Source organism: Crinia signifera, chromosome 4 (genome assembly GCF_055691185.1).
Source record: "Crinia signifera chromosome 4, ASM5569118v1, whole genome shotgun sequence".
NCBI classification, from domain to species: Eukaryota; Metazoa; Chordata; class Amphibia; order Anura; family Myobatrachidae; genus Crinia; species Crinia signifera.
The window spans coordinates 299036775-299055085 of record NC_139220.1 but is presented as its reverse complement, the minus strand read 5'-3'; the positions used below and the strand labels follow the sequence as shown (position 1 = coordinate 299055085).

General features: G+C 48.3%; 1 protein-coding gene across 4 annotated transcripts in view; it reads left to right on the top strand.

Annotated features, from left to right (window-relative positions):
* The window catches only part of KANK2 (KN motif and ankyrin repeat domains 2), a 71736-nt gene that overhangs the window by 25778 nt on the left and 27647 nt on the right, over positions 1–18311 (top strand). For 3 of the 4 annotated variants that reach the window (XM_083185165.1, XM_083185168.1, XM_083185167.1), the window contains one exon: positions 17847–17911. The exons of the other annotated variant lie outside the window; for it this stretch is intronic. The gene's annotated coding sequence lies outside the window, so the exon portion shown is untranslated. The remainder of the gene's footprint in view (positions 1–17846; positions 17912–18311) is intronic. 4 annotated transcript variants of the gene reach the window in all.

The following is an 18311-nucleotide window of genomic DNA, read 5'->3' as shown; positions in this document are numbered from 1 at the left end:
GGTGATATGTGGGACTGAGGAGGATGTGTAGTGGCAGGATATATGTGGGACTGAGGAGGATGTGTAGTGGCAGGTGATATGTGGGACTGAGGAGGATGTGTAGTGGCAGGTGATATGTGGGACTGAGGAGGATGTGTAGCGTAGGATATATGTGGGACTGAGGAGGATGTGTAGTGGCAGGTGATAAGTGGGACTGAGGAGGATGTGTAGCGGCAGGTGATATGTGGGACTGAGGAGGATGTGTAACGGGAGGTGATATGTGGGGCTGAGGAGGATGTGTAGCGGCAGGATATATGTGGGACTGAGGAGGATGTGTAGTGGCAGGTGATATGTGGGACTGAGGAGGATGTGTAGTGGCAGGTGATATGTGGGACTGAGGAGGATGTGTAGTGGCAGGTGATATGTGGGACTGAGGAGGATGTGTAGCGGCAGGATATATGTGGGACTGAGGAGGATGTGTAGTGGTAGGTGATATGTGGGACTGAGGAGGATGTATAGGGGCAGGTGTTATGTTGGACTGAGGAGGATATGTGGGACTGAGGAGGATGTGTAGTGGCAGGTGATATGTGGGACTGAGGAGGATGTGTAGCGGCAGGATATATGTGGGACTGAGGAGGATGTGTAGTGGTAGGTGATATGTGGGACTGAGGAGGATGTGTAGGGGCAGGTATTATGTTGGACTGAGGAGGATATGTGGGACTGAGGAGGATGTGTAGCGGCAGGTGGTATGTGGGACTGAGGAGGAGGCGTAGCGGCAGGTGATATGTGGGACTGAGGAGGATGTGTAGCGGCAGGTGATATGTGGGACTGAGGAGGATGTGTAGTGGCAGGTGATATGTGGGACTGAGGAGGATGTGTAGTGGCAGGATATATGTGGGACTGAGGAGGATGTGTAGTGGCAGGTGATATGTGGGACTGAGGAGGATGTGTAGTGGCAGGTGATATGTGGGACTGAGGAGGATGTGTAGCGTAGGATATATGTGGGACTGAGGAGGATGTGTAGTGGCAGGTGATAAGTGGGACTGAGGAGGATGTGTAGCGGCAGGTGATATGTGGGACTGAGGAGGATGTGTAACGGGAGGTGATATATGGGGCTGAGGAGGATGTGTAGCGGCAGGATATATGTGGGACTGAGGAGGATGTGTAGTGGCAGGTGATATGTGGGACTGAGGAGGATGTGTAGTGGCAGGTGATATGTGGGACTGAGGAGGATGTGTAGTGGCAGGTGATATGTGGGACTGAGGAGGATGTGTAGCGGCAGGATATATGTGGGACTGAGGAGGATGTGTAGTGGTAGGTGATATGTGGGACTGAGGAGGATGTATAGGGGCAGGTGTTATGTTGGACTGAGGAGGATATGTGGGACTGAGGAGGATGTGTAGTGGCAGGTGATATGTGGGACTGAGGAGGATGTGTAGCGGCAGGATATATGTGGGACTGAGGAGGATGTGTAGTGGTAGGTGATATGTGGGACTGAGGAGTATGTGTAGGGGCAGGTATTATGTTGGACTGAGGAGGATATGTGGGACTGAGGAGGATGTGTAGTGGCAGGTGATATGTGGGACTGAGGAGGATGTGTAGCGGCAGGTGATATGTGGGACTGAGGAGGATGTGTAGCGGCAGGTGATATGTGGGACTGAGGAGGATGTGTAGCGGCAGGTGATATGTGGGACTGAGGAGGATGTGTAGTGGCAGGTGATATTTGGGACTGAGGAGGATGTGTAGTGGCAGGTGATATGTGTGACTGAGGAGGATGTGTAGCGGCAGGTGATATGTGGGGCTGAGGAGGATGTGTGGCAGGTGATATGTGGGACTGAGGAGGATGTGTAGCGGCAGGTGATATGTGGGACTGAGAAGGATGTGTAGCGGCAGGTGATATGTGGGACTGAGGAGGATGTGTAGCGGCAGGTGATATGTGGGACTGAGGAGGATGTGTAGTGGCAGGTGATATGTGGGACTGAGGAGGATGAGTAGCGGCAGGTGATATGTGGGACTGAGGAGGATGTGTAGGGGCAGGTGTTATTTTGGACTGAGGAGGATGTGTAGTGGCAGGTGATATGTGGGACTGAGGAGGATGTGTAGCGGTAGGTGATATGTGGGACTGAGGAGGATGTGTAGCGGCAGGTGATATGTGGGACTGAGGAGAATGTGTAGCGGTAGGTGATATGTGGGACTGAGGAGGATGTGTAGCGGCAGGTGATATGTGGGACTGAGGAGGATGTGTAGTGGCAGGTGATATGTGTGACTGAGGAGGATGTGTAGCGGCAGGTGATATGTGGGGCTGAGGAGGATGTGTGGCAGGTGATATGTGGGACTGAGGAGGATGTGTAGCGGCAGGTGATATGTGGGACTGAGAAGGATGTGTAGCGGCAGGTGATATGTGGGACTGAGGAGGATGTGTAGCGGCAGGTGATATGTGGGACTGAGGAGGATGTGTAGTGGCAGGTGATATGTGGGACTGAGGAGGATGAGTAGCGGCAGGTGATATGTGGGACTGAGGAGGATGTGTAGGGGCAGGTGTTATTTTGGACTGAGGAGGATGTGTAGTGGCAGGTGATATGTGGGACTGAGGAGGATGTGTAGCGGCAGGATATATGTGGGACTGAGGAGGATGTGTAGCGGCAGGTGATATGTGGGACAGAGAAGAAAGTGTTGGATGAATGTCAATGTTGAATACCAGTTCAGGTTGATTAATTAATTGAAGTACTTTGGGGGGGGGGGTTAGGCACTAAGTTTAGGGGGATACTACTGGAATACTGATGGATCGGTTGGAAGGTCCAATGAGCACTAGGACCTAAAAGTTACACTGGAGCTGCTGCGGTTGCCATCAGTTCTTGTCTGTATGCTGAGTGACACAGCGGGCACAGCGAGTCCGGTGACGCTGACACACAGTGGGACACTTCCCCTTGTTTACACTGTATCACGGAACTACTGGGAGGTGCAGCGCATGGTAATAAAGCAATAGCAGTGGGCAGACAGGAGATTTGTTGATGGCGCTCTGTGTTCTATCAGATGATTTTTGGATGTTGAGGGCACATATACAGCCCACAGTCTATGTGTATCATGAAGGACTAGCAAATTAGCCAGAAAATCTACCAAAGAGCTTGCAATCTGATTTCTTCCACAGTCTCCACTTCAGCATACTTCATTATAGTGCCACATCTGGTGGCATCGCTTCTAGTTTATTTTGTTTTATAATTCTTTTCCTCCTCGTCTCTTCCTCTCCAATCCCCTCTTCCTCTATATTATTTCTTTCTGACCGCTCTGCACCTTCATCTCTCTGCCCCCTCAAGACTTTTCCTGTTTCTGTCTGTCTGCCTCTGGAAGCCCCCTCCTCTTCTCTGGGTACCAGACGCCCTCCAGCTGTTTGTCTGCTGAAGTCTCAGGTTACTCTCTTTCCAGCTCCACATCCCAGTTTGTCTCTTACTACAGAGTACTGCTGCTGCTGCTGCTGCTGCAGTTAGTATGAGCTTGCTGGCAGTATCAGGGCGGTGGCATGCTGTACAAGAGGAGGAATGGAAATAGTGGCCCTTATTCAGACCTGTTCCAAGCCTGCATATGTTCCCAGCCTTGCGAACTGGTATATGCGGCCTGACCGCCATCCGAACGTTGACGATGTTTGTTGAATTTTTTTTTTTTGCCAATCGCAGACATTCCCCATTCACCAGCTCCCTGCCCACCCCATTGCCTCCCCTGCCCTTTGGACGCAACCATGCCCACTCTCTGGTTATGTCTACACACCACACAGGTAAAATCAATTTTGAGGTTTTTTTTTTTTTTTTTTTGCTCTGGGTTTTTGAGTATGGAATAATGCTAATACCCTTTTTCCACTGCTGCAATAACCTGGGTTATTGTGGCCATATTGTATATGCAAGATTACGTTCAGTCATCGCAATTGTTTGTTTTCATGGTGCCTCAAAGATTAACGGCAACAGCTGCTATAACAATTGCTACAGGAAACAAAGCAAACATATAAGAAAAACACAGTAGCAAAAAGCGCTCGTTTCCATGATCATCTGCATTGTGTGCATGAATTAGGCCCAAAGGCTTGAGCTTATGTCCACAGAATTGGAGAAAGACTGATTATTTTGCACATCCCTGTCGCATGTCATTTAGCTCCACCAAACGGGAAACTGTCCCTTATTCCCACCCTACTTACTGATTGCCCTTCCTGGGTGTGTATATACTCCTACTGCTGACCAATGGTTTCCACTGGCCGACCTGTGGCTTTCCGGCTGTTGTGAAACGAAACATCCCGGTATCATACCTCCCAACTATTCCTTGGGAACGTCCCATTTTTTGGGGGGACGTTCAAGCGACCCGCCCGGGGCCAGCAGTGTCTTCGACGCACGACAGCATCCCTCCTCGTGCCTCCTCAATGTTGGGATGTATGCCGGTATGCTTTGTCTCAGTTTTAACATTCCCTAGCTGCAAAACTTTAGCAAGGCATGCTGGGACTTGTGGTTTCACAACAGCTGGAAAGCTACAGAATGGCTATCAATGTTTTCATTAATAATAATTAAAAAAAAAGACAATTAATGGTTGATTCATTCAGTGTCCATTCCTAAAGTGCCTATTTCCCGGAATGTTTGAAAGCCTCCTGGATTAATGGGAGGCCTCCTAGTGTCCCTAGGGGGGCAGGCTATTCCCCTAGAGGGGTGCTCAGTGCCTGTGAAGTGTAATGAGACGTTAATTATGCTGTTTGCAAAATGAGGATTGCTAATTATGGATGCTCAGTTTGGCCTGTAAATACTCCCATTGTGCAATTATATCAGATACTAGGAATGCATAATGTAATTAGTTTTTAGTCACGGTGTGCTAGTGTAATGTTCCCTGTGATAACAGAGGCTTAGTTACCCATCTAGTTTCCAGTGCTCTGAATTCCAGGCTCTTGTTGATACCAGCAGAGAGATCCCAAATAAGGACTCTGACTTAAGACCCTGCTGCTGCTTCTTATCTCCCCCGTCACCGGATTAACTCCCTGTGCCCTCAGTTGTCGGAGTGTTACCTCAGATGTTGGAGTGTGAAGTTCAATGTGGGGCTGTGTTTACTGATTTCATATGGCAGACAGGTCCAAACTATGGTCCTCCAGCTGTTGTGAAACTACAAGTCCCATCATGCCTTGTCACAGTTGTCAACCATTGATGATTTGGACTCCGTATTGAAATTCAAAAGTTTTATTGATAAAACGTGACATTAGATACCAACAGCCCTTACCATAAGACCTGAACCATATATGTGTGTATTTTGGGTGTCCGGAGAGACACTGCATTATGGGCGGGATGTATTAATATACATCGCCACTCCTCTCCGCCCGGCCGCCGCGATGCCAGTTCATATGTACTAACATATGCTGCTGGTATCGCATTGCGGTGACGGAGGCCCCCCTTGATACCTGTAATATAGTGTGCGGGGGTCTCCGTCACCTCCTGCTCTCCTCCAGTGTGGCTGTCCCTGGCGCCTCCTCCTCCTCCCGCCTGCAGCCGGAAGGACGTCTGGCTGCCTTACTAGGGGGAGGAGGAGTTTACCTTCTGGGTCCAGGAGGACCTGCAGCAAGGTAAGCCGGAGGGAGGGGGAGAGGAGGGGTCGGCAGAGGCGGTGGGTTTGCGGCAGAGGTGGCGGGCGGTGAAAAGAAGCCCATAGGCTTCTATAGGGTACCCTGCTATGCGGTGATGCGGCGGCCATCGATTTATACATTAGGAAATGTGGTAAAACCCCTGTGCGTGCACTGAGATCCGCTCACCTGTGAGAATCCTATCTCTCCATCTCTCCCTCATAAAATGTGTTTTCCTTCCAGCTCTGCCGTGGCGCCTGCACGGGGGAAAATGTCATGTTAAAAGTTTAGACAAAATACCGTAGGCCTATGACAAAGGGGGGGAAGCGCATTCTCCAAGCTTCCCTGCTGTAGTGTACTATGAGTCTGATTCAGGAGTGCACACAGGACCAGTGAGTGCACCGCCGAGTGCTTCCTTGCTTCTGTGTATACATGAAAACAAAACAAGCTTTTTTGACATGTGTGCTACAAGCATGTGCACCCCATGGGAGACCAGAAATTGGGAAAGTCCAATCTCTGGCCACTTTACTACTGCTCCTTTCATCCAATACAAATGTTTTCTCAATTATCCCAATTTGTATTCTGGACTGTGGGTGAGGCTGTGTCATAATGAGGACATGACAGAATCATCATATCTGTGGTGATTATAAATAATTGCAGATCCAATTGCTGAATGCATACTTGCCTACTTTTGAAAACTAGTTTCAGGAAGATTATACTTGGTAGTAGAATTTTGCACAGTGTGACATTGAGGAGGCGTGTCATGCCCCTCCCAAAGGGCGTGTCTAGTTCCATATATGGAGAGATTGTGCAACGAGATGGTGAACGTGGCACCTAGAAGCGTGGGTGTGTACTGCTACATCTGAGATGAATGTTTTGAAATTACTTATATCCACATGTAGATGATCCCCAAAGCAGTTAGTAAGAGCTACTATACTTGGTAAAGTGCTGGGAAATGGTGCAGATGATTCTATGTAACTGTATCTATCTCTCATTCCCCAAAAATGTCACAGCTACATAATGTGGGCTAGGCGAAATGAGGGAGATTGCTAGACTAATCAGGGAGAGAGGAAGATTGCTGCTATATCAGGGAGTGCCCTGCAGAATGCAGGAGTGGAGGCAGCTATGGCTGAATGACCATTCATTTTTAGAATCTTGCCACCAGGTTGTATGGGCAAGTAATCATGTAGACTGTAACCTAAAGACCAGGGCTGGGCAATTGCGGCCCTCCAGATGTTGAGGAACTACACATCCCAGCATGCCTAGCATAGCAAAACTAATGCAAAGCATCCTGGGATGTGTAGTTCCTCAACATCTGAAGGGCCGCAATTGCCCAGCCCTGCTAAAGACTATCATTATGTGACTGCTTCCCTGATGTTCAACACCTGCATCGGGCATCGTACACATCTGAAGATACAGGACGGGATTTTCTAAACTAAAAATGAGGTAAAAACTCGGTTATCGGGGTTTTTACCGCATTGTGGGATGCTGTAAAGTAACCCGGCTGGGTTACCGTGATGGGGGGCATCGCCAGCAAAATCTGGCAATGCCCCATAGAAGCCTATGGGCTTCTACCGCGACCCACCGCCACCTCGAACGGACCCCTGCCGTGCCGCACAGACCCCCTCTGACCCCTCCTCACCTGTGTCCAGGCAGCACAGCGCTGTGCTGCCGGACCTGTGACCTCCTCCTCCCTACACTAAGGGAGGGAGGGTGGAGCCGCCGGGACCCGCTGCACATCGCTGGCTCACCACAAAGGACAGCTCTTAACGCAAGAGCTGTCCTTTGCCATAATTATCGCATATTTCTCTTTCAATGGTCCTGGTGACACAGCTCAACACTGGGATGTAGGAGGGTCCGAAGGAGCCAGGCACCTATCCTAAAGTTTTAGAGGGTAGGCTCCTCCCCTACTGCATCCCTGGACTCTTCAGTTCGTGTTAGGTGCCCACTGGAGTGGGTGCTATTCTAAAGGGCTGCGGGAGCAGCCGAAGAAATAGAGTAGTTAGGGAATTTTTTATTGTTTTATTAATTTTCACCCTAGCTAGGTAGGCACAGTGTAAGGATTCTCATAGTGAATCCTCACACTGCTAGCGCAGCAGGAGCTGACAGAATCGCGTCCTGTCAGCTCACTGTGCACAGGGGAGACGCTGTCTGGTCTCCCTGTGCAGCGCTTTCAGCCTCTATTAAGAGGCTGCCTGGGCTCCGGAGTATCCTGAAACCGGCTCCACGTTTAGGTGGGGATCATGGGGGACAGGCGCTCCGTGATGGCGGCGGCCATTTTATGCGGAGCTTACACGCTGAGCTCCTATATGAGAGGACAGCAGCGTTGTGACAGGCATGTTCCAAGTGGTCCCCAGTCGAGGGGGAGACACTGGAACTAGGAAATCCTACCTAAGGAGCGGCTGACTGGGGGTGGTTGGCGCCAAAAGTCACGGACCCCGCAGCAGCAGGGACTTTTGGTCTCTTCCTTCACTCTGACTTTGGCGCCTTTCAGAACGCTTGCAGCGGAGCTGAGCTGGCTTACTGATCCTGGCAGAGTGACTTGGATTTCCTGGGCATCGTTTCCCCGCAGTTGAAACCAACAGACAGCTAAGTGATTGGGTGCATTGACTCTGTATAAACGCTTGTACATTGTTTGCACTGTGTATATTGATATATATTTCACTTGCATCATGTCTGAGCATCAGGCTGTGGTTTTGGGGGAGGGAGCCCTTAGTGCACTGAGCGCGTGCAATGTTTGCACACAAAAGTTTGTTCCTGAGCAGATGGCCAAGGGGGGCTTATGTATTACTTGCGCTGATGTGAGACCCATGGGCAGTGAACCCCATAGGGCAGAGCAGAGTGAACCTGCGTGGGCCAGTGCCCTAGGCAGGTCAGTAAACGCTTTGGTGCAGCTTCTGGACAGGCAGAGTGATGTGTTGGTAGAATCACAGAGACCTATACCATCATCTCAGCAGTCTTCTGACTCCTTGCCTCTTACCCAGGCAGATCCTGCCCTTATTCAGGTGATGCAGGATACTGCTAAGGGGATCAACAGGTTCAGTGAAATACTGGACAAAATGGATGTTGATGTTACAGGGACCCCTAAAAGGTCTTATGCTTTGCCTACTGTGGTAGATGAGGAGGAGGGAGCGTATTCCAATATCCCCTGGGATCAGGGTGATGATTTTGAAGAGACCTCTTCTGCTGGTATAGAGGATCTTATTGTGGCTGTGAAACAGGCCTTAAAACTGTCTGTGGAGGATAAGACTCCTGTTAAAGGTGTTTTTAAGCGACAGCGGAAGGAGGCTGTTACTTTTCCTTCAGATGAGGGGTTACAGGAATTGTTGGAAGGGGCTTGGAAAACTCCTGATAAGAGGCTACAAATGCCTAAGAGATTCCTTAGTCTGTACCCCATGCCAGAGTCTCATGCGGAGCTCTGGGAAAAGGTGCCAGTTGTGGATGCTTCAGTGGCACGTTTGTCCAAGGCTACTGTATTGCCAGTACAGGGCGGTGCAGCTTTTAAAGATTCTGTGGATAAAAAGCTGGAGGGTAACCTCAAGGCTATTTTTGAAGGGGTGGGATTCACTCTACGCCCCCTTATTGCTTCAGCCTGGGTCTCAAAAGCCATGATTGAGTGGGCTGGTGAATTATGCACCATGCTGCAGGCTGACCCTGGTGCATTGCTGCTAGCAGAGAAAATTAAGGCAGCTGCAGAATATGTGGTGGAAGCAGAGGAGGAAGCTCTTAAAATGGCGACCAGAGTGTCCACAGTCTCTATTAATGCCAGGAGAGTGCTCTGGCTTAAGGCCTGGGAAGCGGACAATGAGTCTAAAAAGGCCCTAGAAACTTTAGCTTTCAAGGGGAAGTTACTATTTGGATCTGAATTAGAGGAAATTATTAAACAGGCCACGGGCGGCAAAAGTACATTTCTGCCGGCTCCCTCGACTAAGCAGACTTCCAGATTCTCTGCTTTTAGGCCGTCCTTTCGGCCCTCCCCTAGAGGTGGTGCGTCCTTTCGAGGACAGTCTTTCAGGGGAAAGTTTCAGTCCTCTAGGGGCAAGACACAAAAGTCCAAGTTTGGTTCCTTTAACAAGAAGCCTGCCTCCAAAGGAGAGGACAAACCCTCCGCATGACTGTCAGGGGTTTTTCCCGGCAGTGATAAAGGTGGGGGGGGCGTCTCTCACATTTCAGGGACGCATGGGCTTCTCTAGACCAGGATGCCTGGGTATTAGATATTATAACCCAGGGCTACAAAATCCCTTTCAGAGGTCCGCCTCCAAAGAGGTTCATTCCCACATCCTTACCAAAGGAAGCGCTGTTTCGTACAGCTCTTGTGAAAGCAGCTCACTCCCTTTTGGAGAAAGGGGTGGTTACCCCGGTTCCCAGGGCAGAGTGGAAGAAAGGCTTTTACTCCACTCTGTTTCTGGTGCCCAAACCAGACGGGTCTTTCAGACCGATACTAAATTTGAAGTCCCTAAATGTTCACTTATGGGTAGACCATTTCAAAATGGAGTCCCTACGGTCAGTACTCCTGAGTCTGGACCAGGGAGAATTTTTGGCGTCCATGGATGTCCAGGACGCATATCTGCACGTCCCTATACACCCGGAGCATCAGACCTTGTTGAGGTTTGCTATAGGAGACCTGCATTTGCAATTCCGGGCGTTACCCTTTGGGCTAGCAACCGCACCAAGGGTATTCACAAAGATAATGTCAGTGATGGCGGCGGTGCTGGACTCAGGGGAATCACAGTAATACCCTATTTGGACGATCTCCTGTTCAAAGCAGAGTCAGCAGCCATGCTTCAGAGTCACTTGGCAGAGGCCATTAGTTTTTTACAGGCTCACGGCTGGATTTTAAACTTGCAAAAATCTCAGTTGGTACCATCACAGCGGCTCCAATTCTTGGGAGTCATACTGGATACCCATCTCCATCGGGTATTTCTCCCGGAGGTAAAGGCCAGGGATCTGGTCACCTTAGTCCAGGAGATTCTCAGAGCTCGGAGCATTTCAGTATGGAGGTGCCTCAAGCTCCTGGGGAAAATGGTGGCGTCGTTCGAGACGCTTCAATTTGCCAGGTTCCACTCTCGGGTGTTCCAATGGAGCATTTTGTCAGCCTGGTCAGGAAACACTCTGACCATAAAGTCGGAGATGATAGTGCTGTCTTCGGACACTCGAGACTCCTTGAAATGGTGGACAGAAGTAGATTCTCTTCAGTGGGGTCGGTCATTACAGACCTGGGACTGGTTGGTAGTAACTACCGACGCCAGTCTCAGGGGCTGGGGGGCAGTAGTCCTGGATCTCAGGCTGCAGGGCCTGTGGACGGCAGAGGAATCAGTGTTACCAATCAACATCTTGGAGCTGAGAGCTGTCTGGAAAGTGATTTTCTTGGCGGGAGACAGGTTACTGAACCTCCCTTTGAGGATTCAGACCGACAATGCCACAGCTGTGGCGTATCTGAATCACCAGGGCGGTACACGCAGCAAATTGGCCATGTGGGAGGTGTCCAGAATCTTCCTATGGGCGGAACAGAATGTTCCAGCTGTATCGGCTATATTCATTCCAGGAGTAGAGAATATAGAAGCCGACTTCCTGAGCAGGGAGGAGCTCAAGGAGGGGGAATGGAGCTTACACCCTCAGGTGTTTCATCAGATCACTTCGATGTGGGGAACTCCGGATGTGGACCTGATGGCATCCAGGTTCAACCATCAGGTGCCCAGGTTTTATGCCAGAACGAGGGATCCACTAGCGGAGGCAGTGGATGCCATGACTATTCACTGGCAGGGAGATCTCCTCTATGCATTTCCACCAGTACCTATGTTAGCGAGAATTTTGAAGAAAATACAGGGGCAGAAGGTTCCGGTGATCTTAGTGGCCCCAGATTGGCCAAGGAGGTCCTGGTACTCGAGGCTTCAGAGGTTGTCTGTGGACTCATGGCGTCTACCTCTGAGACCAGACCTTCTAAGACAAGGCCCATTCAATCACCTGGATTCCGATCGATTGATTTTGACGGCTTGGCTATTGGAACCGCCATTCTGAAAAGGAAAGGTTTTTCTGAGGCAGTAGTACAGACTATGATAAAAGCCAGAAAAGCTGTATCTTCAGCAAATTATTATAGAGTCTGGAAGACTTACATTCGATGGTGTGAGAAAAGAAAGGCTCACACATCTCATTTTAAGCTATCAAGAATGATGGAGTTTTTACAAGATGGTTTTTCATCGGGCCTAAGCCTTCAGTCATTGAAGGTGCAGATTTCGGCCTTGTCCATCTATTTCCAGAAAAGGATAGCCATTTTACCGGAAATTCAGACCTTTTTACAAGGAGTATCCAGGTTGAAACCTCCTTACAAGCAGCCAGTAGCGCCTTGGGATCTGTCACTGGTTTTGGAATGCCTTCAGAAGGCACCCTTTGAGCCTTTAAGGTCGGCGGACTTTAAGTTTCTCACATGGAAGCTAGTGTTCTTGTTGGCAGTGGCATCTGCTAAAAGGGTGTCAGAGTTGGGAGCTTTGTCATGCAAATCTCCCTTCCTAATTTTTCATGACGACAGGGCAGTTCTGAGAACAGTGCCTCAGTTTTTACCGAAGGTAGTCTCTGCCTTCCATTTAAATTCGGAGATAGTTCTACCTGTGTTTCAACCCCCTGAGGGTTCTAAGAAAAGGGACAAGTTGAAGAGTTTGGATGTTGTGCGTGCTTTACGCATCTATGTGGACAGAGTAAAGAGTGTCAGAAAGACTGATACTTTATTGGTACTGTATGACGTACACAAGATTGGTTGGCCTGCATCTAAGCAGACCATTGCTAGGTGGTTGCGATCTGTGATAGCCTTTGCATACACCAAAGTGGGTAGGCCTGTACCGGCCAGAATAAATGCGCATACCACCAGGTCAGTTGCCACCTCTTGGGCGGTTCGACATGGGGCCACAGCTGAGCAGGTTTGCAGGGCTGCCACTTGGTCATCTGTTCATACCTTTGCCAAATTCTATAGATTCCACGAGTTCGCGTCGGAGGACGCATCATTCGGGCGAGCAGTGCTGAGAGCTGCAGACCTGAGCGTACCCACCCAAAGGACCGGCTCTGGAACGTCCCAGTGTTGAGCTGTGTCACCAGGACCATTGAAAGAGAAAAAGGGATTTTTGTAAGAACTTACCGTTCGAATCCCTTTCTCTGATATGGTCCTGGTGACACAGCGATCCCTCCCTTACGCTTAGTAAGTATGCCAGAAGTTCATGATGTTCATGTTAAAATGGTTAAAAGTTAACAGTTTCTGTTATGAAATGTGCATATAATATGTGCAGGCGTTTGTACTGAGTTGATGTATTCCAGTGGCTTTAAAAGATTGAACTGAAGAGTCCAGGGATGCAGTAGGGGAGGAGCCTACCCTCTAAAACTTTAGGATAGGTGCCTGGCTCCTTCGGACCCTCCTACATCCCAGTGTTGAGCTGTGTCACCAGGACCATATCAGAGAAAGGGATTCGAACGGTAAGTTCTTACAAAAATCCCTTTTTTAGAGCATATGTGATAATAATGTCAGTAAAGGGGGGGGGGGGGGGGCGCGGATGTTAGAGCATCCCGCCCACAGTAGGTACAGGCTTAAATGTAATTATAGATTAGTCTGTAACATTAATCATCATCACCATCAACTCCAAATCGAGCACTCAGTTCAAAATCTACATTTAAGACTCATTACAAAGTGTGCACCTTTTTACGCATTAGGATGGCCATTATATACAATACATTAAATGTGTTATTACATTAGGTGCCACTAAAAGTTGAACAACATGGCTGCCCTGGTGATGTGCCTGGGGAGAGGGCAATATTGGTTCAATAAAGCCACCCAGTTTCACAGTGATCCAGCCAGATGTGCCAAACTGCTAAGAATCTGTTCAGACATCGTTTTTTGGAATGAAGGCATTGTATATTCAGTAGGGAAACGATAGACACTGCAGACCATTGTACCGGAGCAGGATGTCACCCCAAGGCCCAGAGCCTGGCCACTAGTTTTCTGACTAAAAATACAATCATTTTCCACAGCTTTCTGAAAGTGAGAACAGCTATGGAAACTGGATTAATGGGAGAGTTTGTTGTCGCCTGAAATAAACATGTGCCACCACTGTCCCCTGCATAATTCATTTAGCACCCATTATTTATATTGCATCTGTATGTTATTGGGCATCTTGGGTATAGAAAGTGAGGTCACAAGAAAATGGCACAGTGACCTCTAATGTATTAATACCATACATATTCTGCCAGTAAAGTGGCTTCTGCTTCATTTACTTAATTGAGGCGATACAGGAAGTTATAGTGCATTAAAATCTCAGTCACTGGCATTGGGGATAATTTATTTTATTTATTAACAATTTCTTATATAGCGCAGCATATTCCGTTGCGCTTTACAATATGAGATAGTGGTAAAACAAATTGGGTAGTTACAGACAGTCAAAGGTATGAGGGCCCTGCTTGCCACCTTACAATATATAGGGACATAGGTATTGATACACAAGGATAGATTTTCTTTATTGCATTATTTCCAACAGAATGCAAAGGTTCCTGGTGTGCTGTATGGTGCGGTGACCCATCAGTTTGGCCAGGGGTCAAGAGGATGGAAAATGTGAAAAGAGAGAGGATATGTGGGGACTGTACAGTAAGGATAGGAACAGTATATGAAGGTTAAGTGGCTGGTTCTGGAATTTGATAAGCTGCCTGAAGAGATAAGTTTTCAGGGAACGCTTGTAGGTTTGGAGAATGGGGGAGAGTCTTATTGTGCTTGGGAGGGCATTCCACAGAGTGGGTGCATCCCGAAGAAAGTCCTGCAATCAGGAATGAAAGCGAGTAATGAGTGTGGGTGAGAGAAGCAGATCTTGGGAGGAGCGTAAAGGTCAGGTTGGAAGATATTTTTAGATTAGAGAAGAGATGTATGTTGGTGTAGTTTGGTTTATGGCTTTGTGTGTGAGTAAAATAATTTTGTATTGAATGTGATAGAATACAGGTAACCAATGAAGTGACTGACAGAGTAGTTTTGCAGTATTTTGTGTAAGATAAGGGCGAGTTTTTAATATGTTTTTTAGGTGCATGTGGCATGATTTTGAGGCAGATTTCAGTACAAAGGAAAGTTCAGAGTCAATGATAACACCTAGGCAGCGGGCTTTAGAGGTACAGAGAAAATTTTTATAAAATATAACTTTTATTAATATATACAATTAAAAATCAGTTGTGATCCAGACAGACAAACAACATTTAACATGTAAAATAGTTCTATGTGTGTATTAGGAGGAAGGGATAGGTCTTAGATACCACGTATTCTCCCACTCCCACTCTCCCCTCCCCCTATTATATACTCTTATTGGTTTTCACAATTCCCTCATCAAAACCCAGTCTACAAATACCGCTTTCCTCCCCTGTTTCTCTTGTTTCATACCTCCTTCCTCAGCTCTTTCCCTACTCTTTCTCCATGTCATCTCTTTCTTTATTAACTCCCCCTCACTGCTCTGTGCTGCATCCAGCTGCATGGGGTCCTTGTGATATAAATGGCTCTTTGTATGCTGGGATATATCCAGACTGCACACATGTGTCTAATAATAACCATGAGAGCTGAGAGCGCTTTGTGACCATCAACATCTGCCTAAGGCCAAACCAAGACGTGTCACAGTGTGTACTACCCCAGTGTCCAACATTAGCTGCAACAGGATTGTGTATTAGGTGGAGGGGAGAGGTCAGTGTCCTGGTCTGTGTATTAGGTGGATGGGAGAGGTCAGTGTCCTGGTCTGTGTATTAGGAGGGGAGAGGTCAGTGTTCTGGTCTGTGTATTAGGAGGGGAGGCGTCAGTGTCCTGGTCTGTGTATTAGGAGGGGAGACATCAGTGTCCTGGTCTGTGTATTAGGAGGGGAGACATCAGTGTCCTGGTCTGTGTATTAGGAGGGGAGAGGTCAGTGTACTGGTCTGTGTATTAGGAGGGGAGAGGTCAGTGTCCTGGTCTGTGTATTAGGAGGGGAGAGGTCAGTGTACTGGTCTGTGTATTAGGAGGGGAGAGGTCAGTGTCCTGGTCTGTGTATTAGGAGGGGAGAGGTCAGTGTGTCCTGGTCTGTGTATAGGTGGAGGGGGGGAGACGTCAGTGTCCTGGTCTGTGTATTAGGTGGGGAGAGGTCGGTGTCCTGGTCTGTGTATTAGGAGGGGAGAGGTCAGTGTTCTGGTCTGTGTATTAGGAGGGGAGAGGTCAGTACATCCAGATGTCTGTGTATGAGGAAGAGAGGAAAGGTCTGTGTATTAGGTGGAGGAGGGGAGAGGTCAGTGTGTCCTGGTCTGTGTATTAGGAGGAGGGGAGAGGTCAGTGTACTGGTCTGTGTATTAGTAGGAGGGGGATAGGACAGTGTATTAGGAGGGGAGAGGTCAGTGTCCTGGTAGGTGCATTATGAGGGGAGGGGTCAGTGTGTCCTCATGTCTGTGTTTTAGGTGGAGGGGGGGGGGTCAGTATCCTGCTCTGTCTATTAGGAGGGGAGATGTGGACTCACACTTGAAGAACACATCCATATAGTTTGGTTTATCCACTTCCACCCCATTAATGCAAGTTGATGAGCATGTCCTGGTGACAGCTATCAGATACACATCTACTATGATCAGTGATTGTTCTTAAGCCTAAATTTGTATTACTTTAATATGTTATTTTGATACACCCGGGAGGTTTTATGTATGTCATTTTTTTTATCTACAGTATGCTGCTTAAAATAAATGTATTTATTTGCATTACTGTTGTTTATTTGTATTTTAAGTGCCACTTGATTGTGTTTTTTGTCCTGATGTCTGTGTATTAGGAGAAGCGAGGTCAGTGCGTCCTGATCTTTATGTATTAGGAGTACTGTGTAATGGTTAGCATTACTGTCTCCCAGCACTGATGTCATGGCTTCAATTCCCACCATGGTCCTAACTGTGTGGAGTTTGTATATTCTCCCCAGGCTTACATGGGTTTCCTCCGGGTACTCTGGTTTCCTCCCACAATCCAAAAATATACTGCTGTGCTGTAGAAGAAACTGTTAATAAATAAAGTGGCTCCCAACAAAATTAATCCTAGAATTACACCAAAATACCGGATCCGACCTGGTATGTGGAACACGGTTCCAAGCCAGGTCGGATCCGGGATTTTGGTCCGTTCATACTGCAGTGCCGACCCACAGTGTAAACGGGGGTGGCGTTTGGAGATGACAATCCATGTCTAGTGTGGCTAGTTCTAGAGATGGAAGCGGCTGCCTTTGCGATTTGAGAACTAGTTTCACATTTCAGTTCTAGAATTGAGGGGCTCAGTGGGAAAGAGGCAGATGTTACATCTACATGTGCTACTATTAAGTAGATTCTGCCATCTAGCGCCTACTCCACTAACATCTAACATAAGCTGCCCATAGATGGTCCGTTCCCGGACCATCCGTTCTGTACTATGAGATGCGCGCTCCCGCGCATCTCATCGTACGGTACAAAAAGTATGTGCTGCACATACTTTTTGTACTAGCTGGTTATCGCATCGCATCGCATTGCATGCACACTGCATGCACAAGGCATGCAATGCGATGCAATGTGTCCCAAACGGATCCGTTAAACGGACCGTGTATGGGTAGCTATAGTGGCATGTGCCTATTCTTCACCATGGGAATTTGCAGTGGACTGTGAGGAGAAAGCCGCCATCCAAACAGAAAGAGAAAACTCCTCTTGTTTCACTGTGAGAGGAATGCATATGGATCGCTTATCTACTCACTAATACATACGCAATTCCCGAACCATCAAAGAGATTTTGCCATCAGTGCAATTGTGAGTAGGTCTGAGGCCTCCACTAATCTACGACTGAGACAGACTGGAAGTGCTCAGCCCTTACGTCACAGACCCTCCTCAAACATGTTGGGGCATGGTCACAAAACATGAAATATACAATATTTCAGCATTGCCTACTTTTAAAGTCTCCTCTTCGGGAGGAGCACGGAGAGGAGACATCATCAAGCCCCTCCCCCAGTACTGTAACTCCTGAGATTTGCGGGTCTTCGGGGAGAAGGTGGGTCTAATCTTTAGCCCCACCCCCTCACCACGAAAACCTGCGAATCGTGGGAAATTAACACTGCCATGGGGTGGAGGGGGGCGCCGGTATCCAGGAGGGATGCCCACCTTTCCGGGGAATCTCAGCATTACATTGCGAATGTGAGCTGCAGTTGCATAACCTGTTCATGTTCCAGGCCGTCTGACCAGTTTAATAATATGACGAGGTTTTATGTAAAGTTTTATTCCATTTCCTTCAGAATTTGCCAATCTGATCTGATCTGATCTCTTTTTATATCCTCAGATGACTGAAAAAATGACTTGATCGGCCCAAAAATATTGTGGATGTTTCACATGTACATCTATGAGGTCAGTATTAATTTATCATGTGGTCTGAGACAGGCAGGTCGGGGCTATGTAACATGAGGACTGTGACGCCCTACAATGGGAGGGACAGATGTCATGTCACATAGCTCTCTCCTGCCTGTGTCACCCTGTGGTGGGAGGGACAGATCCCATATCACATAGCTCCCTCCTGTCTGTGTCACCCTGTGGTGGGAGGGACAGAACCCATGTCACATAGCTCCCTCCTGTCTGTGTCACCCTGTGGTGGGAGGGACATACCCCATGTCACATAGCTCCCTCCTGTCTGTCACCCTGTGGTGGGAGGGACAGACCCCATGTCACATAGGGAGTCATGTCTGTGTCACCCTGTGGTGGGAGGGACAGACCTCATGTCACATAGCTCTCTCCTGTCTGTGTCACCCTG